The 25,082-nt window shown below is 38.2% G+C and overlaps 1 protein-coding gene across 3 annotated transcripts in view; it reads left to right on the top strand.

Annotated features, from left to right (window-relative positions):
- Positions 1 to 25,082, top strand: part of peak1 (pseudopodium-enriched atypical kinase 1) — a 78,573-nt gene that overhangs the window by 22,473 nt on the left and 31,018 nt on the right. For all 3 annotated transcript variants that reach the window (XM_044035924.1, XM_044035923.1, XM_044035925.1), the window contains exon 3: positions 17,904 to 17,991. The gene's annotated coding sequence lies outside the window, so the exon portion shown is untranslated. The remainder of the gene's footprint in view (positions 1 to 17,903; positions 17,992 to 25,082) is intronic.

Here is a 25,082-nt window from a genome sequence, read left to right on the forward strand (position 1 = left end):
TCTGTTCTGTTCTAGTAAATCCAATAATCACCTTGTAAATGTCTGTATTTGTTTACTTATGTCATTGACTGACCAAGGCTGCTGCTTGGTCATTGTAATTAATAATCACAGCTGAAAAGTAAAGCCACAGTGAAGAATCAGATAATCAGTTTTATGCAAATTAGCTTGATTAAACTTTCCAGTGTGCATTATCTATCATGGACAATACTAATACTTTCGCACAGGGGGAAACTCCCAGACGTTTGAAAATGGATTCTGTTACTTTACTCGTTGCTATGTAATATGTGTTTCAGATTTATTGGCCACGAGTCAACCCAGAGACTTTCAACTTGATCTGCTCCAAGGCCTTTAGTCTGACCACCTATTGTTTCAATGTTTAGTCAACCTTGTCTTGCCTGGTTCTTCAAACAGGCTGGGGTTTCAGCTGTTTGGCCCCTGCCCCCCCAGTGTGGTTTGTACTTTGAAAATGGAATAAGAAATTGCATTGCATGCTTAGGGGTTGATCTTTAGGCTAAAATGGGAAACAATCTAAATGAAGTATTACTATTTTAGGTAAAAAGAGTCCTTGATTATTTAATAACTTGCATGTTGATTTGATATCATTAAGCTTGAATAAGTATAGCTTTATGCCTTTAATTGCCCAAATATCTATGTATATAAATATGTAAATATATGTTTAGAAGGACTGCGAACAATAGCATGTAGAGATGTTGAAGCTTGCATAGGAAAACGACTGTAATATTTTGCCATTCCCTGTTTTGATTTATTTCATTAGGTTTGTCCACAACCCTCTAGCTATCCAGTTGAATTAATGACCAAACATTTACATCACAGTATTTTTCATAAATTCATCAGTAGTGCCAGGTAGTATACTAGTTAATTCCAAAAACAGTATTTATTTATTTTTTTACAATATTAATTTTTCAGACAGACAGATAGACAGACACTACATGATCTACCTCCTGTCTCCATAGAATACAGAGACACTGTGTTATCCCCCTGTCACACTGTTATTTAACCTTACCTGAAAATACTGCTTTAAAACCAGTGTAACAACTGAGCATCGTCAAGGTGGAAATTTGCGGCTTTAGAGTTGTTGCTTCATTTTTAATCTTGCCATGTTTTGCCTCCTCGATGCGCAGCCAGACCCTGTTCATCAAACCACCCACCACTGTGTTTTTTCAGCTGTGTTTACATGCTAGTCCTCTGAAATCAGAAGGGTGGGGTGAATGCCTTCCTCTATACACGAGACTTCTGACATCTGTCGGAACATATCATAATTCTTGTTTGTCTATACCCATTACAAACATAAATACTAGCTTGCATGAATGCTATAGAAAAACATGGTCTTCCTCGCTTTCATATAAGAAGTTTGATAAATGCCCTGGTTCACTTATGTGGTCATGTTGTATATCCCATGATGGAGTAATAAATAATAAAAAAAACCTATGTAGAACCAATCCATCATTAAACAGAAGTAAAGTGTATTTTTCTACATGTATTATTGATGATTGAGGAACAATTATCCACTAAGCTAATGTGTACAGTACATTGGGACAAGGAAGGGCAATTCTTGGCCTTCATCAAAAGCTCATGCTCTGTTATTGATGATTTGTTCTGTACATTGGTCCATTATTTATGCAGAATAATATTCAACCTGTATGGAGTAATCATCTCAAAGTGTCAGTCATCTCCCAAGGTGATGTCTATCCTTTTTAATTATCCAAATGTATCCCCCCAACTGGTTTGCCAGGTGCTTAAAATCCCTTCAAACCTAGCTCACATGGGTTGTCAGGTTCTTATAATCAGTTATGACTTTTTCGTACCAGTTTTTAGTAGTGACAAATATTGTTGCCTCACAGCAAAGAAAGACACCAGTTTCAATCCGGGCTTGACCGAGGGCCTTCCTGTGTGGAGTTCACGTGTTCTCCCCTTTAGTTCGTGGTTCTCTCTGTGTACTTTGACTTTCTCTCACAGTCCTATAACATGCAGACTGGTGATTAGGTAATTGGACACCTAATATGACATTGGTGTACACCTGTATGTTGGCTCTGCAATGGACTGGTGAGCTGCCCCTCATTTTGCCCTGTGTCAGCTGGGATTGGCTCCAGCTCCCCACAAATCTGGTGTGGAGGACAAAGCAGTAGACAATGGATGAATTAATTAATTTAACTATGTTAAATTATCATAATTGTTGTTAATATTGTAATTTTTTTTGATCCAGCCGCCCTTCTCTGTCGTTACCCCTTTTCAGTCTTGAGAAATGACGTGCCCTAAGCAATCCAAACAAAACACCATGATCATATAAACAAGGGAATTTGTAATTAATTAACTAAAATAGTAAAGAAGAGCTTTATCTTTCCAGCCCCACTATATATCAACTTTATTTATAAAACACATAAAACACATACACAAAAGGAACAGGTCCAAACTGATAAACAACAAGTATATATGTAACAAGTATATATATATATATATGTATATATATATATATATATATATATATATATATATATATATATATATATATATATATATTTATATGTATATATATATATATATATATATATATATATATATATATATATATATATATATATATATATATACACATATATAGAACCTATAAAGCCTTTGTGTTATTTATATATCATCAACATCAAAAGAATATCAGCAATTTTCTGTCAGGGCTGACATTCGATACTGCAGCTGAAACCCTGCAATTCACAGCTTACACAGTGTCATTAGCTTGCATTCCCTCCACAAAGGTAGCTGTCAGTGGTGAAGATCATATCTTCAGCTTACGCCAGCACACCCTAGTTAATTATCACAATCTAAGTGAATGGCTGGAGGCAGGTGAAATCATTCAATCAGTCTTACTTTGTGGCTAGAAACAATGATAAAAGGCATCACATCACATAATTGCCATGGAACTTTGTGAGAAAAGGAATCCAAGGAATGATTTGCCTCTATAAAGATGAGAGATGGTATGTAAAAAAATGTCATATAAGCTCCTGAGATGTGTGCTAAAAGTTAAGATTGTGATTGTTTCTCTGCAATGTCACCGAATAATGGAATTTCTGTCCACGGATTGATTGTCTGTCTTTTTCTTGGAAATGCTGTATTACTGCTTGCCAGAAGGCCCACAGAGCCAAATCTGTCTTCATATGCCAAGTGGCCAATATGAAATGAGATTTTACAGAGCTTAGTGGAGGGGGACAAGAAAAAGTGGAAACTATTTTAGGAGAGAAAAATAGGGCAGGAATGACCAGAAATAACAACTAATTTACTGTCCCATTAAAGTGAAAAAGCTACTTAAGTCTGAGCATTGCATCAAATTGAAGTGTTTTTTAATGCAACAATTTCAGTTGCAATGGAGATTGCTTTTTTTTTTGCAATTCCAGTATGAAAGAAAGTCAGATTCACATTCCATTCATGTTGGTCTCTTGTCACCTGATAAACTACACTTGTGTGAGCTCATTATGACATTTCACAGGGTAAAATTCACAGCAGTCCAGAGCTACATTGTCATGAATCCACAAACCCTGTCATATGTTGCAATGTGATGCGGCTCTCAAAAGCCTCCGTTGCCTGATGTGTGGCTCTGGCAGTGTTGTGGCGTCCTGTTGCTGCTTGTCTCTCTCAAACTCAGCTGTTGATGGAATGCGAGGCTGGTAGCGTTGCAGTATGGCAGAGTGGCATACATGTGAGAGCAAAAGAGCGCACCTCTTCATGCCAGGGCAAAGTAAACCACAAATTTATGTACAGAGGCTTTAACAAAACAGAACCGGCACTTTGTGCTAACATTCTGCATTTGTACAAGTAGCATGACCGGTTGTGTAACAGTGGCTATAATGCATTAAGGCCGGTTGTGGTGCTGGCAGTCATTATCTGTGGTGGTCTTGCTTCTCCCACAGTGTTTCATTTTTGTGGCTAATGCAACTGTTCTAATCACCACTGATTGAAACTAATAAGAACCTTAATAATCTAAGTGATGGCAAATTTCTTCCATTGCTGCTGATAGTTCAGCTGTGGAGAACAGATTACAGATAGGGCCATTGTCAGTGTGTGTGTGTGTGAGACAGAGAAAGTGGGCAAGACTTTCTCTCTCTAGTAAATCAACGTGCATCAAGTAGCTCTAAAATGATAATAAAATACGATTGGAATAATTTGAAATTGTGAAATAAACACAATATATACTTTATAATACAATGTACATTACACCACACACAATGCTAATACAAATGCATATATCCACAGCAGATGTAAGTGGGTGTTTGTATGTTGAGTTTGCAGGCTCAACTTAAGCATTTCATTTTCCACACTGTCTTGATGGACTTCATGTAAAGTGCTGCTCCAATTTGCGATCTTTCTTTAATACTGATCGACAGCATAGCTACCATTGACTTTCATCATTACATCGTACCCAGTGAATATTACGAATCACACTTCAAAGAGCCAATTTGGACCAGCGTTCTATAAATAGAGCTGAGTGACACTGGCTGTAAAATGCAGCAATGATTGACTTTGCTCACTGTCCTTATGACTTGATTTCAGTGCACCAAGGGCAGTGCTGGGGGATTTTGATGTCTTACTTCACTTTATGGTTTCTCAACACATCTCATCGTATAGACTGTAGAAAGACAGATGATGATTTTATTTTTTAAACAGAAATGATGGCACTAGTATGAAACATGAAGATGCTGTGGCATATGAGATTAGTCACACCTGCAGCTTTGTTAAGCCTTGGCACTGGTGACAGCCGTGGCTGGAGGCTTTATGTTGATATGTACTGTATGTTCTCGTGAATATTTATGTATCCATTTATTCATTCAATTCAAATTTGAACTGGTTGGTTAGCTTGGATTGGAGATTGGAATACACTGGATAGACTTTTATAGTCTTAAGGCAGATATGGATATACTATACACTGCAACCTCACTGATTGCAGAGACATTCACTTGCATTGATTTTCTATTTGAAATCACACACCAGAAGTAGGCTATACTGACACAAGTACAGTGCTGCCTGTCTGATGATCTAAATAGTAAGCTTGTTGCATGTGTACACAATGAACACAATCAGCCCGGAGCAGAAAAATATCACAAATCAAGTGGGCTATGCGAAGGATATTATTTTAATTAACAATCATGACACTACTCTCTTGCCTGCCATAGCTTCCTCTTCCTCTTTGTCTGTTCACCTCTCATAACTCTTGTGTAAAGAAACCCATTGTCTTTTCCTAAGGTATGCATTTCATTCCGGATGTGACCTGGTAATGAAAGATGATCCAGAAAGTGTATTCATTTCCAGTGAATGCAGGATCAGAGATTTGTTCACTGTGATTACAGCTCGCATAGGATGATATAGCGCTCATTTAGTGTGTGTCTGTTCACTGACTGCAAAGGTACTTAAAGCTGGATATAAGTATTGGTTTCACTAGGTGAAAGTGTTACCAATCCTTTTTCTGTGGCAGGTAATTAAAGATACAGTCATTCACAAATATACAGTATAACCATACACTGTCAAACACATGGAACAAACACATATCTCATAGATGACCTGCATCATGTAACACCAAAATGTAATTTCATCACATTCTTATCATCTATACCAACTGATATCCTTTTTCATTTCCTTGTAGAATCCATTCAGACGCTAAAGTTTATTCTGCCCATCGTCAGATAAGATTCTCTTGCCGTGGCTGCTCAACCAAGCAAGTCAATTATTTGATTATTTAAGCGCAGAGGTAGCTGAAACTATGGGCGATGAAAGACATAATTGAGAGTAAATTATTTTTGTACACTATGCATGATATTGAATATAAGCTATTCCTAAACTGTCACACCAAATCAACCTCTTTTAACTTGTACTGGACCCTTTGGAGCTCTCACATTTTCTCATAAAGCAGGCATAGTTGCCCGGTTAGATGATGGGTTTTTGAGCTTTTCCACATGGGTACTACTGTGACTCAGTTTTTTACAGTCATAGACTGATATTGATGTGGAAGCAAAGTAGGACACACTTCGAAGCTCTGCTTCAACTCTCTCTCTGCATGTCCATATAGAGCAGTGGAAGAACTGTCTGAGATAAATATTTACGGATTAGTAAACGGATTGGAATTGGTAAACAAGGGTCAGCTGCTTAAACTTGTTTTATATCACCTTGTGAGTTATAGCGGTGACATACATCTAATGTATTGTAACATCTATCTCTAGTTAAAAGTCAATCACACTCACACATACAAATCTCATTAGGGGATAATTTAGTTTACAAATTAATTCCTTTGTAATTGGCATTAAAAACAATCAAATTAAAAATGCAAATGAAACGATAGATTTAATGTCAATTAACCGGATAATGTTTGTAGTCAACTCTCATTAAACAAGAGTTAAACTCACAAGGCTGTAACAGCCGTGTCATTTAGCTTCTTAAGTATGCCAATATTATGACTTTACTTTGTCTGTTGAAGTTTCTGATTGGGCATATGGGGCTGGCTTTTGAAGGACTAAATAATGTATTATGTATGTGGATATTCCATTGCTAATAAAATAATATACATATTGTACCTTTACTAACTTGGCAGGAAGACCAAAAACTGGCACACACTTTCATGAGTGCCCCTAATGACAGGTACACGAAAGGGCCTACAAAAAGACAGATTGCCCATGGGCTCAATGTGCATCATGCAGCTCTACAATAAAATAAGATTTTATTCATTTAAAATGATAAAACAAATAGGTCATTATCACTGTTTACATTGCCTCAGAAATGCTGAGTAATATTTTTAGAAAAATTACACAATTCTGACTCAGACAAATAAGATTGACAGGTCTATTGTCTAGGCATTTAAAGGGAAACACTGCATTCATCATAACATGTCACATTATACTGAAATAACTATGTTTAATGTTATTTCAGGGCTTCCTGCGTTTGATCAGTCTTTCCTGAAATTTACCACAAAGTAAGGCTGTAATTTTAGGCAAGCTTATTTAAAAGAAAGTTGCAGTAGGTGAAATTTAAGTGTGTGGTCTTGATTTTGTTTGCAAGTGTTAGCGGGTTTGCCTACAGTATACATATGCCTGCTTGAAATAGGTATTTCTCTGTGATTGACTCAAAGCCTGTCTAACCGTCATTCATGTACTGTGCTATAAAATGTTATCCTGGAATTTATTTTCATCATTCTGCGTTCAGTTTTACAAGGAAGCCTTCCACTCAGTGTACTGAGTACTGTATCTTAGTATTTGGGCATGAGTTTATCATGTAACTGCACCAGAGCATGTGGACTTGCTCTGATATACATGATAACATTTACTAACTGGTCTACATGCACTTGTAAATCAGCTGGTAGAACATAACCAACCAATCCAGGATTCCAAAAGATGCACTACTATATAGGGCTGCAACGTTTATTCCATTAATCAATGACTAATTTAATCGCCAAACATTTTGATATTGATTAATCGGTTCGTGTTTTTTCAATAATTAAAACAACCTTTCTGATATTTTGGTATTATTCTTAAATGTGAACATTTTCTGGTTTATTTGCTTCATATAACCAATACATCATTAAAACTGACTGTATTGTTCATTTCCTTGTTTGGAACATTTTGACAACCATATTGAAATGTTTCAACATTTTCTGATATTTTACATCGTAATTGATTATTCGGGAAAATAATCGGCAGATTAACCGATTTATGAAAGTAATCGTTTGTTCCAGCCCTACTACTATTTTCACCTGCCTTAGCTGTTTTATTTAACTATGAATTATTTCAGTCCTTTTCATATTGCCTCGCTAAAATAACATTTCACTTTTGACTCGTCTGCTTTATCCTTCTCATATTAGTTGAAAATCTGTAAAATAACTCGGATGCACCAGAGAAAATTTATTTTCCAACTTAACATTAAGTTCAGAGACTCTAGTGTTACATATAGGGGGGGAATATTTCACTGCTTTGTCATTATCACTTTCAGTCAGCCAGTTCCCCACGCTCAATCTCACCAAAGCAGAAGCCCTTTCAAATGCTTTGATCCTCTTAATCATTTGCAATGCAGCTGAAGAAGGAGGACATATTGAAGGAGCAGCCATGTCCTGATAGTCAGTGACTGCATGAAACCTTTGTTGTTGTGGGAGTTTCCACAAACTCGTGTCATCCATTCTCAGGCATTTGAAAAAAAGAAAAAGAATGACATTGCGGTCTAATATGAAGCTGTTCATATATACCAAAGGACAACATACCTGCCCTCAAAACCAATTTTTTCCATATTTTCTTTGCCTGAACTCTGATGGGAAAATGTGTTGTCATGTTGCTGGTATTGAAATACATCACAATTTCTTTCTCTAAAGTGTGGATGGGCTCAGGGAAAAAAAATGTAATCAACTTCCCCATTGGTTTGTTGGCAAGGTCAAACTGCTAAACATTGGCTGGAGGCAAAACAGAGCCAAGTAGCTTAACTGTTTCTTCATCCTCTTCTCTCTGCTGGGATTCGAGAAACTACTATGACATCCTCGCATTGCTGCGTAGATACTTTAGCTTATGTGGGCTTTTCTACATTAAACAATTTTTGCTCTTTCAGATGCAGTGGGAAACGTAGCCTTCCACATCAGCATGTCACATCCCACTGTGCAATTTGTGAATTTTGAGCAGTATCTGGCTTATAAGAGTGGTTACATTAATCCCATTAACTCGACTGACTTGGGCAAGCACGGAAATATCAAATATAAATAGGAGTGATTGTGAACGTCCGCCCCTCGTTTCTTACCATCAAGGGGATTTGTATTTGAATGTCAAGGGATTACTGCATAGCTTTAGAGATGTAACTGAAGTAGTTACAGTACACTCAATGACGGGAAAACCTAACCCCTTACATCAATTACAAGCTAAGTTTCACTTCCTGAATGCATAATTAGTGTTTGAAATCACTGATTGATAGCTTACTCTTGTTTCTACTTCATAAATGTCTTTGAAATAGACGTTATCACTGCAGGGCTCAATAAAGGAAAGCAGATTTATTGAGGTTCTTGGTAAATTGTCATTGAGGTAGAAGAATGGGTGCAGACTTACATCCTTCACTCACTTTATTGCTGCAGAAACAACATGTAAAAGGAAGTCATTATCGTGATAAAGCTGTGATCTCCTGGATCCTCCCACCTCTCGGTAGGGCAGGTGATAGTGAAGGACGGAAGGATTGACGATGCTGTTATGCTCCCCGTCACTCCAGTTTGAGAAAATAAAAAATATGAGCGAGGCATTATGCCACTCTGATAAAAAGAGGAATGGATGGTGATGACAAAGCAGAGGGATGTGCCAACATATGTGTGACGGGGGCTTAAAGCTGTTGTTGGTGTGTGTGGCGTTTGCGTGTGCAAATGCACACATAACAGCCAAGCAGTAGCGCCTCGCATGCAAACATGCAGCCCACATGCACAGATCAAGGGTGGTAAACCTTAATAACATGTTGGCTATACATAATGGCATTTAACCACAGGCGTTTTCCTTGGAAGACGTCTGAGATTACGTGTGGTCACGTAGACAAGTTTGTAACATTTGACTCATGGGATTTAAAAGTCGCTTAAGTTATAGAATTTGCAGGCAGACTTGTTCTAAAAAATTTGAATAAATCTCGATAGAAATCATTTGGATTTTAAGACATCTTGCCACATTGTTGTTTTGCATTCCATAAAATCCTGAAATATACATGCTAGGTCCTTTATTTCCCTCTAATTGTTTCACATTTGCGTCTGCAATGTAGCATAACCATTGTGATTATGTGTTGAGAGTATAGAATACATCTTTTAGCAGAATACAATGCTATGCTTATCTGATCCCTGAGATAAAAGACCATCAGCAAACACAAAGGCTTTTGACTTCATTTTACATCTTTCTTTATTTATGTCTCACTGGCTTCTCATCCCTGACTTTATCTTTCTTCCTTTTCCCAGTTCTGCGCACTTTACTTTCACATATTATTCTCAGTAACTAAGGGTCTAAAAATGGCATGGTAAAGTTTTGCTTCATTTATCTCTCGCTCTCTCTCTCTCCCTCTCTGTCTGTATCAGTTTATAGCTTATTCATGACATGAATTACATGCTGTAAATTGCATATTATTTCACAGGTAACTTCAATCTCATGCACAGTGTACAGCAACCCCTCATAAACTCCACAATTAATGATGCCCTCTTCCTACCAGCTCCTGTCTCTCTTTATAACCACCGCTCTTGTGCATGGGTCCTTGGACCTCCACTGCCCTGTTTTTATTTGAAAATCTGGGCCCTGGTCCTTCTGTGTCGAAGACATATGGTCCACATGTCAGCACAAATGATGGGGTCACTCAGACTTCACCACATCATCTGCCAGCTGCCAACTACACAGACATCTACTTCATGCATAGTGCCTTCTTGGTCAGTGAGAAATTGCCTCTTAAAACTGCTTAGTGCCACTGTGCTACTGAGACTAAACACTGGAAAAAGCCTGCACACATACAAAACTAGCAGTCTTTAACTGGAATGCCTCGGATTGGTTTTCTTTGTAAAATTGTCACCAGTGCCACTCACTTAATTTTAACAAATGTGCTGTGAGTCCAGCAAGTGTGAGTAACAATGGAGGCAGCACTGGAAACTAAGCGTGTTTGATGTGGAAACTCAGATGTTCAGATTGGACTGGATCATGAGCTGCACTCAAGTTGATGACCACCATATTGAATATGTTTTAGTTTGCACTGAATGCATCTAAGTTGGACGTCACTTTAATATACAAGAAGATATGCTTGACCTTCATGAAATAAACCTTTTACTTGTTTTTTTATGGATAATTGATGTATGTCAACCAATGAGGTGTGAATTTTATTGAAAGACATATTAATGATCAATCTCCTGCGTGACACATATTCAACTGCTTTTAATTTCCAGAAAAAAAAAAGAAGACGTTCTGTACTCCTGATTTGCTTCCCTCGTTCTGTCCTCATATGTTTAATGGTACTTGATGGCTTCCTCTGTCTAGACTCGGCCACTTTACAAGGCATTAAGCCACTGACACATCTACTAAATTTGTACTTGAGGCTGCTTGTGTGGGGATCCATATCCGTGGAAGTTGACAGCTGCTCTACTCTTACTCTGTCTGCAAGATGTATGGTTAAAAGGCATTATGAAAGTGATAGGTCTCTCTGGGAATTGATCCCTACGGGGAGGATTCAGCTCAACCTTATTCTCTCATTTCTTCTGCTTATCCTCTCCGAACAACATGGAGACTTCGTAATGGGCTTTGATGCCTGGACTATTGTGGGAGCTTTTCATACATAGTGACTCAACATGAATTATTTTTTGTTAAGACTCGGTTATCTGTCCTGTGAGAAACCCAGTTGTTTAGATTCTCACTCCCCATACTCATCCTTGGCATTGCTCATCTCTCTCTCTTGCTAAGTTATATTTTGGCTTCCTCATCATCAACCAGTGTCATACGTGTTCCCTCCCTCCCTCCTTGCATAGTGCTTGAGCTCTTCCTGCCTCCCTCTCTGCCTTTCATTCATGCACTGGCGGCATCTCGACAATATCATGTGGCTCTCTCGCTCATTCATCTGCCAGGGAATGGATCGCATACACACCAGTGCTTTGTAAGTAGTACCCTGAGTTTTTTTTTTTATTTGCCACCTCACTCCTCGTCCTGCTCTTCGAGGGTCCAACTGTTGCTGTCTGATCAGCATGGCAGAGGATTGCTAGCATACTGACAGGCTCAGAAACACAGGTGGACAGGGGTGGTGTCATAGTATCTATTTGTCATAGTATTCAGGAGAGCTCCAACAAAAAGGTTTTTAATACAGACTTTTTAGGTGAGGTAAAGTCAAGGAGCAATGGAAGCTAGGGAAGCACAAGCTATATAGTCTGTGTTGTCATTATTAACACCTTCTGTCTCAGGTCTTTAATGTTCAGGGAAGGGACTTTTGGCTCTGACAGGACACCCTCTAATTAAACAGGATGTGTGCCTTCGAACAGACTGGCTTACATTTTAATGAGAGCTCTGTTTACACTTAAGTAACTGCTTCATACTTCAGGGTTTTGAGACAAATAGCTGTGATTCATTGTTCAGAAATGCTTGCGTGTGTCTGTTCTTGTAATTTGACCTTTTTGACCCAAAGATTGATGCTTACGTTTGTTTGTCCTCTCCTTGTCTTTCATACGGCGTGCTGTCTGCCATGTGCTCCTTCTTCCTCTTCTTTGTGAATATTGAATTTGTTTGAGCAGCTTTCTCAGCTCAGGAAAATAAAAAAAGGGTTTATCTGCTTACAGGGACTGTTTGTGTTTGCACCCTGACTCTACTCTACATTTGCAGCACAAGCCTCTTCAGTCTGCTAAGAAATCCTAACCATAATAATGGGATGTTTCATGGGATTATACCTCACTGTTATGGAAACCAAAAAAGTGAAATATAAATTAAGTTTGAAATTGGCAATGGCTTGCAAACCCATTTAGCATTTGATTACAAGCTGAGCATGAAAACATAAACTGGATGTATTTTGGATACACCCCCACACATTTCTCATTTCTAACTTTTAATATCATTAAGTAGCAAGTGTTAATTCATTGGAATAGCTGATGGTTTGTGTTCCATTTTGGTTCGGTGACTCCATTCTGCTTTAATTTCAGTCCATATGTTTCACTAAGTAGTGGATTTGCATCAAGAGCATTTACATCTCAAATGAATCAGTTGACTTGCAGGGGAATTAAAAGTTATGATGTCAAACCAAAATGAGGTTTGCTGATGCACCAAGGTCAGGACAGATGAAGACCTTTTATACAGAAGAAAGTTATTATCTCCCTTTTACAGATATTATGCCTAGATTGAACTTAATTTAATATTGGCACCTTATCTGAGGGAGAAACCATTATCTTTTGAAAATGCCATAGACTAAAAAAACACTCATTGGCATAGTTCCATAGCGTTCCCTCATTCTCATTTTGCCCATGTGGAAGTACTGACTGAGTGCAGGTTATGACAAAGTGAACACATATTTCAGAGCCCTCTTCGGCCAACTGTGGAGTGTAAAATCACCATAGTTTCTCCCACTGCTGTGATGACCAGTTTTACTCTGAAATGTTGAAAGTACAACAACACAGTGCTGCGGCATTTAGCTCTACACTAAAGCGACATGGAAAATGTTATGTAAAAGAACTTTTTTCTATAAGTAGAATTAAAAAAAAAGCAACTATTGGATTATGAAATTGTGGTGGTACAAATTAAGCAAGTGCAGGCCACCACAGTCAAGTTGATTAAAGGGAAATGTTGAATTGACCATTGGTTGACCAACTACGGGGCTTGTTCTGTGGTATTTTTAAACAGAAAACCTGCATTTACAATAGTCCATTCTACATGTCCTGCCTTTAACCATTTGAGAGCTGCACCACCACTGTGTTGACCAGTACTGTATGTTGCGCTGCACTGAGTTAAGATGGGAACTAATTTTTATCATTAGAAGGGCAGCTCCAGGATTTGAATGGGCATGAATGCATTCATCTTCACATATTCTTTCAAGAGTACTTTTAGAGAGGATTAGTCTCAAAAGATCAAGATTATTTTTGAAGTAGCAGAAACGAGCACTAGTTTCCACAAGTGGGCTGCTGCAGTTTTCTGATTTTCTCACTCAACTCACTTGTCTGACTCTGTATTGCCTGTCAATTAAAGTAGGAGTCACAGTTGTCACGGCACAGAGTGCAGCCTCACTCTCTTCCAGCAGTACACAGACTGTGACTGAAAGAATTCCAAGTCGTTATGGAGACAAGGACAAGGTGAAGCCAGGAAACAAGGGTGAAGATGATATGGAGGAAACATCATAGCACCCGCTCTGATTCCCGGGATATGTAGACTGCGTGTGCAATGTGCACATCACATTGAAAACACTCATATCAACACTTAATAAATGTGTTTCGTCGCAGTTACATCTGATAGTGTCAATGTCCTTGTCTGCGTAGCCTTGACTCTGCTGCTAAGCTTGGGATTTTAAGTGATGATTTGTCTGTGGTCTTCCACTGAACCCTGTTGTTGTGTAGAAGCTTCCTGTGTGTCTTCATTCCGGACCACAGACTTAGGATATATCCAACACACCATATTTAAGAAAAACACGGGTCTAACATTTTAAGACAGGATAGCATTGCCGTGTGCAGTGGAGGTGGAATGTGAAAAGCAGTTTTGTTGGTTTGTGATTCTTTTTTCTTTAGCCATTGGATGCTACTGCTGAAGTTGATACTTTATAGAGTAACGCCCTACGAATACAATATGTGTGTGTGTGTGTGTGTGTGTGTGTGTGTGTGTGTGTGTGTGTGTGTCTGATTGGTGAATCAGGACACTACATTGCGACCAAAAATCTGTGCAGTCAGACAAAGATTGTTCGAATTCGTTGTACCTTGATCGTGGAACAAACTCTCAAATGCTATCAGAGCAGCAGAATCCCTCTTTATCTTCAAGAAACTCTTGAAGACTTGTGTCTTTTTGAGAATGCATCTTTCTGAAATATCTTAATACCACTAACTAACCAAAACCTGTCTTGAGCACGCTGCACTTTCCTTCTTGAACTTACTTACTACTTATTTTCTCTGTCTCTCATTGAAAGTTAATGAATGTCTAAATTGTGTTGAGGTTTCTAATGTAACCTTGATACTTTTTTGTCGGCCAAATGACTAAATTGTAATTGTAAAAAAAAAGCATGTCAATGATTCTGCTGCAAACTGCTCTGCTTCTTTGCAGTCAGCATTATTGAAAGTGAGTGAGCAAACTATGCTGACCAGATAATGTGCTGTGGAGGGTAAAAGTGGTCTGTGCGGTCAGATGAAATGCACCTCACTGCAAACAACTCAAAAGATGGCATCAAAATCAGTGCTCATTGTTCAGACACTGGGTTTAAACGAAGATGGTCATTGAGTCAACGTTTTCATTCTAGGAAAACACATAATTTAACGTCATGTTCATGTACAAACTTTATTTTAATCACACTGACTTTGTGGTTGTGACATATTAGGAATTTTTTTTGGCGCTAAAGAAACGTAGGCTCTTGGTCGTACGCAGTAGACACTGAACATACTGTGCAGATATGATCCACAGGAGTAAGCTGTAATACTAGGTGACGCAAGGTGTGAATTCAAACTGTTATTACAGAGTCAAAGCAGCAACTCGCGCACACACACGATGTTCCAGGACAAAACAATAGTATTCTTGGGTTATGAGTCCTATGGAAGGGAATTTACATGTCTCAGAACGGCTATTTGAACCAGCTGTTGTTTACTATGTATGATGTAGGGATTGCAGTCGGCTTTGTTCATAGAGGCAGGGACGTGCGTGCGTGCATGCAGTGGTGCCTGAAAACACCACACTTAAAAATCTGATGTAATGTACAAAACAAAGTCTTACAGCCTTTGAAGAGCAGCTGTTCATTTAATTGTTGATGGTACTATTAATGAGTAAACCTGTATAGAAAAAACAAAAATCTGGTTTCAGTAACAGAAATATTAGTTTACAAATACAGTTTTTACAAATGAAATTGAAATGTTCCATCACATAAAAAAATGCCTCTGCAGTCGAGCTGCAGCTTCTAATAGTGGGAAGTCAACAAGCAGTTTAAAGTGACTGTAATAGATTATGTGTTGTCATTGCATAGATGGTTGCATTGCGATGCATCTGAGAAACAATTATTTTCAACACCCCGTAATAAGTATGTTGATGTATGGCTTGTTTAATCATCAGGACCCCATAATAGCAACAGTGACATAGCCTGAGATCTCCACAATTAAATTGGTGTGGGGAAAATGTAATTATAATTTATTGTAATAATGTTCAGAGAAGAAATAAGTAGGCTTTAGGTTGAGAAGAAAATCTATTTTCCCCTAACCAGCACGCACACTGACAATGAGCAAGCTAAGCCTTTGGTGGCTTGTGCCTGAGAGTTGCTGGAGATGTTTATTAGGTGTCATCAAAGCTGTGGGGGTTGGTTGATAATGTACTGCATAGCAATGAAGGTTACATAAGATGTTAACAGGATCACCGCTGTGAATTATTCCAGTGTGGTTGTGTCGAATAATTATGTGTTCTTCCTAACCAGGAGTTAAGCGATATTGTGTGAGGTCAAACAAATGAGTTTCACTGCCGGTTTTGCCCTCACAGAGATGAACAAAAACCTGGTTAAAGCTAAAATCAGGTTTATTGCAACACTGAGGGATTCACAATATTTTCAAATACAACATTTTGAACAAAGCCCACAGCAAAGCAAGCAAAAAATTGAATTTGCAAATGAGCTGAGTCATTTCAGCACACTGCTAGAAAATATGCTGCTCCCTTCACAGCTCAGATTACATTTACCAACAAGATAAGGAGTTTATTTTCAGGATGCAGGATGCCAGGGATCGATAGAGGTTTGAGTGTTCCTCAGCCAAGAATTGTGTGTGTATATCTACAGTATGTTAAGTTAAAATTGATTACAAATATAGTAGTTAATGTTATATAACTTGAAAGTTCATGTAAAGTGATTAAAAATGATGACTTCTGACTTTGTCACCTCACAGGAAACCGTTAGTAACCATCTTACCAAAATTTGAGTGATTAAAAAAGTCACTAAGTGTTTAAAAATTGGCTTTCAAATTGGAGAGCTAATTTAACAGCAGTCCAATCTCAATCTCTCCATCTTCCTCTTTATCGGCAGCACCTGCAGCCTCACAGCAGGAGTCTGCTCCTCTTTCTGTTCTTCCTCTCTACTTAGTTTTCTCATCTTTATGAATCTTAAGCTCAGAGCTTTTCTGTGCATTTTTTACATCCAGGTTAGACACGTTTGCGAGACAAGGACATCTCAGCTAGCTGGTAAAACAGAGGCAGTCGTGTCGTGAAGGATGCCTAAACATTTGAAAATTTGAAAAAAGAATATTCACATAACAACATATACAATGTGTGAAGACATGAATGCTGGATTTGCTTTACAGAATCTTTAATAACCTCATATATGTTCATAAGATAAACTAATATGATCATGATTGTGACAGTTATCCCTCTTATGACCATCATGACAATGATGTAATGATTTATTTTGATTTTATGGCTGTAGAATTATCAAAAAATGTTCAGTGAGTGAGTGATTCTGCCCCTTTTTCCAAGATAACTCACTTTCAATATCTGGTAGTTACTCAGCCGTTACAGTTATAAGAAGTGCACATGCCAAATCCTGTCGGTAACAGAAAGGGTTAAACATCTAACCAAACCACCAAGGGTAACGACAAGATGCAATTCATTGTCATTGTGTCTGTTTTTATTTTACTAAAAAAATGAAACCAGAGTTTGCTGAGTCTTTTGTCTCATATTCATGCCACATCTTTTGAACCCTCCCATGTGTCATTTTAATCATTACAGACCTTCAGTAACTACATGCAGCGCTGTACCCAGCAGCTTTTTCACCCAGATGCAAGAAACATCAGAATCAGAATCCTTTCAGAGGTCATGTGACAACAAACAAAATTAGATAGCTAATGATATATTTTTTTTTATTGTTTGAATGGATATTTCAAATGTATATTTTTATTTCTATTGCAACCCCCTGATTGCCCCCCAGTAGTTTGCGCTTATAGAAGCACCCCAAGGCCACCAATGGATTCAAAAGCATCAAGTTGTGCCCATTAGTGTAATGATGTGTCCATGTTTTTCCCTGTTTATAGCCGGAGTGCTAAATGCACCAATACATCTAGTATCTATTCTATGATGCCATGCCATAACAAGGACTTGCTCTAAAAAGAGACACATTGTTAAATGATCTTTAGGCTTCAGGCTAACTAAATTAACTCTTCCTCTTCTCTCCCTCCGTCTCTGTCTTACTTTGTTTCTCTGTCATACTCATGCTCTCCCTCATTCCCTCTGCCTCTTTCTGTCGCTCTGTAGGTTTCAGCAGTGGGTTTTTCTCTGCTTCACAAGCTTGGACTCCATGGCTGCTCCTGCTCCTGCTGTTGCTGCTGCTTGATTCATTGGTGTGAGTATTCTCTCTTTTTTTTTGTGCATGGAATTGTGTGCATGTTGGTATGTTTCTCCATCTACGTTTCTCCCATGTCTTCACAAGCTGTTAATGGTTGTTCAGTTTGCACATGCACCAAGCAAGACTTGAAGTAATGACTTTACCAATTCCTCGGTTTATGCTTGTGCTCTGCAGTAAATGCCTTTCTGTGGCTTTATCCGCAGCACTGATTTGATTAATTTCTGGGACTCCAAAAGTGGACGTTAAGTGAGCCAGGCAACTCCCCATGGACCAGAGTCATTCAGTGATTAGTCTCTGGTGCTGTGTTAATTATCCTGTTGTTTGTTTACTCACTGCCCCATTTCATGCAGCTGTTAGTATGACAATACTGACTTCAACCATCAACAAACTTCTTTTTGATATTGGCTTACTGTGTTTCTTCTCGATCAAAAACTTATCAATCAATATATGTTTTGTCAAAAATCTGACTGCTGGCATTTTGGACAAAATAGTAGGGCTAGAAATAACAATTATTGTTATAATTAATCTGTGGATTTTTTAACTTTATTTGTAGTTTTTTTGTAGATAGTTTTTTCTAATGTCGTTTTGTCCACAAACCAAACTTAATCAGTTTTAAAATTCAGTATTAATTGTTTACTTTGTTATATGGAGCAAAACAAACAGGAAATGTTCACATATGAAGAAGCAGGAAAATCAGACAAACCAGACCCTTATTGTTTATCTAACTCAAATACAACAAAAAGCATAACACAGCAGGTTGTCTCCACGCCCACCTGCTAATTTGTTTCATAATATAAGCTGTTTTTTTAAATTATAATTTGTATTTGTATCATAAACAATGCATCATCATCGGTGGTGCAAAACGACGGCTGAGCAGCACAATGTGACCACGTGATGCATCAAATGAGATGTTTATAGGGACACTATTTCAGTTTTATTGTTTTACTGTATGTGACATTAAAATGGTCGCATTATATCATGTGACAGCTGTGTCGTAATGTCGCAATGAATAAATAAAAAAAAAAACATGTGCTACTTTTGATTGATAGAACGTTAGAAAGGAGGCAATAATGATGAACTGGATTGATGAGCCTGCTCAGCATTTTCTACTCTGTTTGAGTGGAAGATGCTGTGTGTGTGAAGTGTGTGTCATCTGCACATAATTTGATGTAGGTGGCCATTCATGCATTATGGCACTCCTTAAGTGTGATCACAGATTGATCAGCATATTTCTCTCGCTGCCTTCAGATGGCTGCTGTAATTTATGAACAGACAGGGAAGGTTTTGACATTCAGTGTAAAGCAGCTGTGGACAAAAGACACTGTAAGAGTCGGTGTGCTCTTGGCACCTAAATACTGTATAGATGCACCTAAAGTCAGTGTCATAGTGAATAAATTACAAAAGAATTAGAGAGAGCTGTCAACACTGGTCGTGAACATTGCGCCCTAAAGGTCAAACTGCTCTGTCACAAAGAAATATAATGGATTTCCTAAAGAGCTCTGAGGAGAGAGCAGTGAGATGGAAGCAGAAAAGTGAAGTGGCTGGCCATAAATCAAAACAATGACCACAACCCAACCCAAAATTACACAGCAGCTAAGTTCTGTGATAATTCTTTATGAGTGAACCCCATTCACATTTAGTTATTTTGTTTCAACTCCAAAATGTGGATCAGTGCAACAACACCTTCTAAAAATGATTCTCTTTGATGGTACACAATGATCCCGGAGGTACTGACATTTGCTTGTGGGTGAAACTGTCATTCATTTATTGTCTTGCTAATGATCCATATGCCTCAGTGTGAGCTTGTGAGAACGCAGCCATCTGTGTTGTTGTGTCTCGGCGGGTTTGTGTCCTGCGCCGTTAACACGTGCTCAGATGTAACATCTGTGTTTGAGTTATGATGATGTAGATTAATGCACTGCACTGGACATTTTATAATGGAACTGCAGAGAACTACCCTGTCTTTAATTAATTTAAAGACACACAGCAGGGTCAGATTTTTTTTGTGTGAAAATAATGCCTTTTTAAGAAAAAAAAGAATGGAGAAGCAGTTCAAAGATGAAATGCTTCAATAAGTTGAAATAAACATTGCAGGAAATATATTGTGCATTTTGAGACTCATTCAAAGCATCTATAATTTCACTAAACTATGTATTTTTATTAAATCTCTCCCTCGTCCCTGGAAACCTAAATGTGGCAAGTTTCTTTTTTAATGACACTTCAGTGGTTTTAGGGCTGGAGGAAAAAAGCAAGGAGGAAGAAGTGCTTGTTAAAGACAGTGTCATACTTTACAGTACCTTGTGGGAGTTGTTGTACAAACCTTCATTGCATTTGCATTTCTCCTGAAAGCAGCAGTGGTGTAGGGTGGCAGTATCCTGTTTCTTGGCTTACACCTCTCCATTTGCTCGTTTTCTTTCTATGTAAAACAAAAAAAATCCATCAACCAAAAAAAAAACCAATGGACTCCATAGGGTTACTAAAATCTTCTTTCCTGATGCATTTCACATTGACACTGGTGTTTTTGCTCTTCAGCCACTACTGTCATGAGCAGTATATACACTATATTAGAAATAAGTTCATTGGTGTTTTCCAAATCCTCAAATGATGTTCTCCAATGTCTTGTTTTTTTGTTATTCTAAGCAAAGAAAATACTGATATCTAAGAAGCTGAAGAATCAAAATTTTTTAAGTATTAAAAAGACATTCCAACCAATTCGTAAAAACTTGATTATATATATATTATATATACATTATATATACGTATATTTATATATATGTACACATATATATGTTTATGTATATATATATATGTATATGTTTATATACATATAATTCGGTCTTCCTGGAATTTGTCCCCTCTTAAATGAAAGTGTATCAACAAACTGGAATAACAGCCAGATTTTGGACCGGCATAGTAATTCTCCAGAGAGCACAGTTAACAGGCAGAGGTGCTAACAAAGCCATGTTTAAACCATTAGCTAAATCAGCCCATTCCTCCCTTTGTTGGGCTAACACAGTCCAGCGCTACTATGGGAAAGGGAAGAGGAATTTCTACACACACACAAAAAAAGTATCAGTCTTTCGGTCATAATTGCAAACTGTTATCGAATCTGCCTCCACCCTTTATCGTTTGAACACTTGAGCAGAAGCAGGCGATTGTTCTTCGAAGAAAGTAGGACGAGTTTTTCCAGCAGCTTCAGTTTTGTCTTGGGGCTGTTTCTGTCTTTTGTAGCTTCCTATATATTCTTCCTATACAGTTTCTCATGATTGCACTTCTGAAAGACTAATTAAGGCAGGCATAGGCTGAAGTTGAATGCAAATTATCAAGCATACTCTATTTAAATGATATCATCTACAGTGACACTCTAAAATACCATACATGGTGAGGATATTTTTGCACCATCACCACAACAAGATACAGTGTTTTTAGATCTTAAATAGAGTAAAGAACAAAGTGGTTGACAAAGCAGCTGACGGATGGAAGGATTAACTACAGCATGTCAAAAATATTAAATAAATAAAAGTACATCATTGTCAGGGAAGTGAGCATGCTGCCTGCCTTGTCTTGAAAATCTGGCTACACTCATGCAAGCAGTCTTCACAAATGTGATGTTATAATCTCTGAAGTCATAAGACTTTCCTGTGATCCCAAGTGGATGCTGTTCAGTGCGCACATCACTGTCATCCCGGCACTCGGTGTGTGACGCTGCTACCTTCAGTGTTTTCCTGGTGCCTGATAAGCTTAGAGCTGTTCCACAGGGGTGCAGAGTGAGTGGAGATGTTAGTCTGCGGGGAGAAAACCTTCATGAGCTCTCCGCAGTCGTCATCAACCTGCCTCTGACTTATCTCTGTGTCAGTTTTACACTAGAGTGTGGAGACTATGAGCAAGTGAACCTGAAGAGGGAGTGAGAGTGAATGAACGTGTGTGTGACTGAATACCGCCGTGTGGTTGCGAGATAGACAAAAGGAAAAAAAAAACTGTGTGAGAGAGATAAAAAAAAAACTGATGATGCCATGCCTGTTATTTATAGCCCCTCATCCAGATTACAGACCTGCTGCAGTTGTGTGCAATGTTTAGATGTTTCAGTGTGTACGTTTTCATACATTATTGACTGAATAGCATGCAATAAGTTTTTACACACAGTCAAATATGTGTAGTTCATGTTTGATCAGAGTGAGCAAATGTCTTTCACACTGACAGAGGTTTATCACCCACCTCCTGACTGTTTTCTTTGTGCTTCATGATACAGACGACTTTTCTGAGTTTCTGGAATTTCAAAGTAAGTGTTCAGGATAATAATTGCACCACATCATAGTGTCTGCACACAACTCTGGAAAGTTGAGATGTTTTTTCCTCCACAAAAATGGTTCCCTGAAAGCTTAAAAAGGACAGAGCCAAGTTTTTTAATCTGCGATGATCATGTTGCACATTTCTACCTAAGAATTTGTGAACTCCGCTCAAGACAGCATGCAGTGTGATTTTTTTTATTTTTTTCCCCCCAGTAATACAAGGAACATTTTGTTCCTGTTTAGAATTTATGTGATCAAGTAGGAGTTATGCACATAAATTTGTCTTGATAGCTCTACACAAACTGCCTTGTGTTTACTTTCAGTTGAACGTGTTTACGGTATAGGCTATTTCCATTCTTATACACTTTGACTTTTATTATTTCATACTCAATACTCAACAAATGTGCCAACAAATACATGCAATTTCAGAGTATAAGGAATATATCCAGCCTCTATTCTTTTTATTTTTTCTTCTTTCTGATCATGGCAGATCAGGCATGGGAGGTTAATTGCAGACTCACACTGGTGTAAAAAGAATTTTGGAGACAGAGGAGTGTGTGTTTATTTGCATATAGAGCAGGGATGTGGGATGATCCACAAGTGGCACGCGGGGATGCATTCTGACGGGTGAACCGACAATTGTGGAGCTTTCTACTCCTGGGCAGAGCACAAAAGACCTGCGTTAATGCCAGGACTGAACAAGGTCATATATCTTTTGTTGTTTTTGTGTGTAGTTTGCACTCCCACACATCTGGCTATATCTGCTCTGCCACTTTGCTGGTGTTTGTCTGTGAGGCTGCGGGTTGGTCTCCCCAGAGACCTACACTAGCTCTTTTTCCCAGACCAGACTCCCAACAACTCTCCCAGAGCTTGCACAATACCAAACACTGCAATGGAATGCTGCTGCTCTCTCTTTTTTTTCTATTTTTTTTAGCCTTACCCTCCCTCTCGTGTCTTTAAATTTCTGTTATTGATACTTTCTCACTGGTTCACAGGAATGCAATGCAATATAAGAATATTGTACAGCAATAATAATACATTTGTTTGGAGTTTTACATTCACAATATGTACATCGTCTTTTTGTCACTGAGGGTTAGTCTTTTGCTTTAGTAAATCTTCATATAATGTGTTTTATTTGTGTAAGTTACAGTAGCCCAATGTAAAGGATTGAACCTGTCAAATTAGCTTGCTGTTGTTTGCTGTGTCCCCTACACACATGTTCCTACATGCACGTGTTTTATTTATAAAAAAAACTAAACTGCCCGTCATGTTGAGTTGATAAACCACTGACGATGACAGCTGAAGCTTGCTTCTGCCTTGAGGGCATGGTTTTTCCAGTGTTTCTGCGAGGCCTTTTCTAAGTAATAATCTGTCTCTGAACTAGCAAGAGGTCAGCTTATAATGAGCCTGTCACATTACTCATCACTGTCTGTCAACACTGCGACTAATGGACCCTTTGCAGTCCATGTTTTCGGTTTGTTTATGTTGGAAAATCTTAAGGCAAGTTACAAGTGTACAGGAAACATAGGGAAGGACTATGTTAGTCATTTCATGTACATAATGTATGCATGTGTTATTTAATGTTTAAATGCACTTTTGTAAGTCGCTTTGGATAAAAGCGTCTGCTAAATGACATGTAATGTAATAATGTAATAACATAGATTTGTCTCATGATTTAAAGGCTTTGTGGCCATCCAATGTATTTGATTTACCCTACAGGTCCCAGGACCCCTGTTAAACACACAAAACAGCTCAGCACTTTGGCACAAACATATGCATAGAGCCAGATAATACACTCAAGAGCCCATGTCCTTCACACACACACACACACACACACACACACTGAACCAGCCACCTCGTCACTAAGAACAGCACAGTTAAGTCATTCCACTGCACTCAGTCCTTCTTGTGTTGCATCAATATGAATGAACACTTGATGCAGCATTAACAAGTCAATTCTATTTTATAAAAATGCATAGTAGCATGTTTTTTTTTATGCCATCAGAAACATAATGGTCTTCTAGGGGATTCAAGGGAGCTGCACTTGCAAGGTCAGAATAAAAAATTAAATGAAAAGTCACAAATATCCACTTTGATATGATTTGTTTTCCCTGGGGTCGTTGCATCAGTTGATGCATTCTGTGATGCATTCTGTGGGCATGCTGTGGACATAGGATTTTTATTTTGCTATTTATTGTTTGTACTTGAATGATCTTATTTCTGGTGATTTACCAACATGTAAATCACAAGGTTAGATTGTGTGAGTGTACATTAAATCACCCAGTTGCCTCTGTGATCTTGGTTTTTCGGCGCGTACTCAGAAGCAGCTGAGAAAGTTCGGAAGAAAGCTGAGAAACTCACTTCTTTTCTCTTGTCTGGCTCCCTGTGGTGGTCTGTGTGTTGTCAGCTCACTGATTTGTTTGGACCGTAAAAGTGTCTCTCAGGACAGCCTTTGGATAACATTCCAATAGTATAATACAATCACAGACAGAAAGGAGCCACGATAGTATTTTCTGTTAACACTCAAGACGGCTGGTGGTTGTAAGGAATTCTAAGCAATGTAGGTTGTACATTTCTTTAAAAGAAGAACAAACAAGTGTGTGTCTTGATAAGCGAGATTTGTTTGCTGTACTTCTGAAAGGATTTGGTAAAAGTTTAATTTACCATGTGGCTCTGCTTTACCAGTTTGGTCACATATATCTTTGGAGTGCAACTTAATATTGTCTTTGGCAGCACTGGTGCATCTAACATTTCCAGAGTTTCCCCTACATTGATCAATATGTGGCGACACAATCAACA

This window comes from Solea senegalensis, linkage group LG10 (genome assembly GCF_019176455.1).
Source record: "Solea senegalensis isolate Sse05_10M linkage group LG10, IFAPA_SoseM_1, whole genome shotgun sequence".
Taxonomy (NCBI): Eukaryota; Metazoa; Chordata; class Actinopteri; order Pleuronectiformes; family Soleidae; genus Solea; species Solea senegalensis.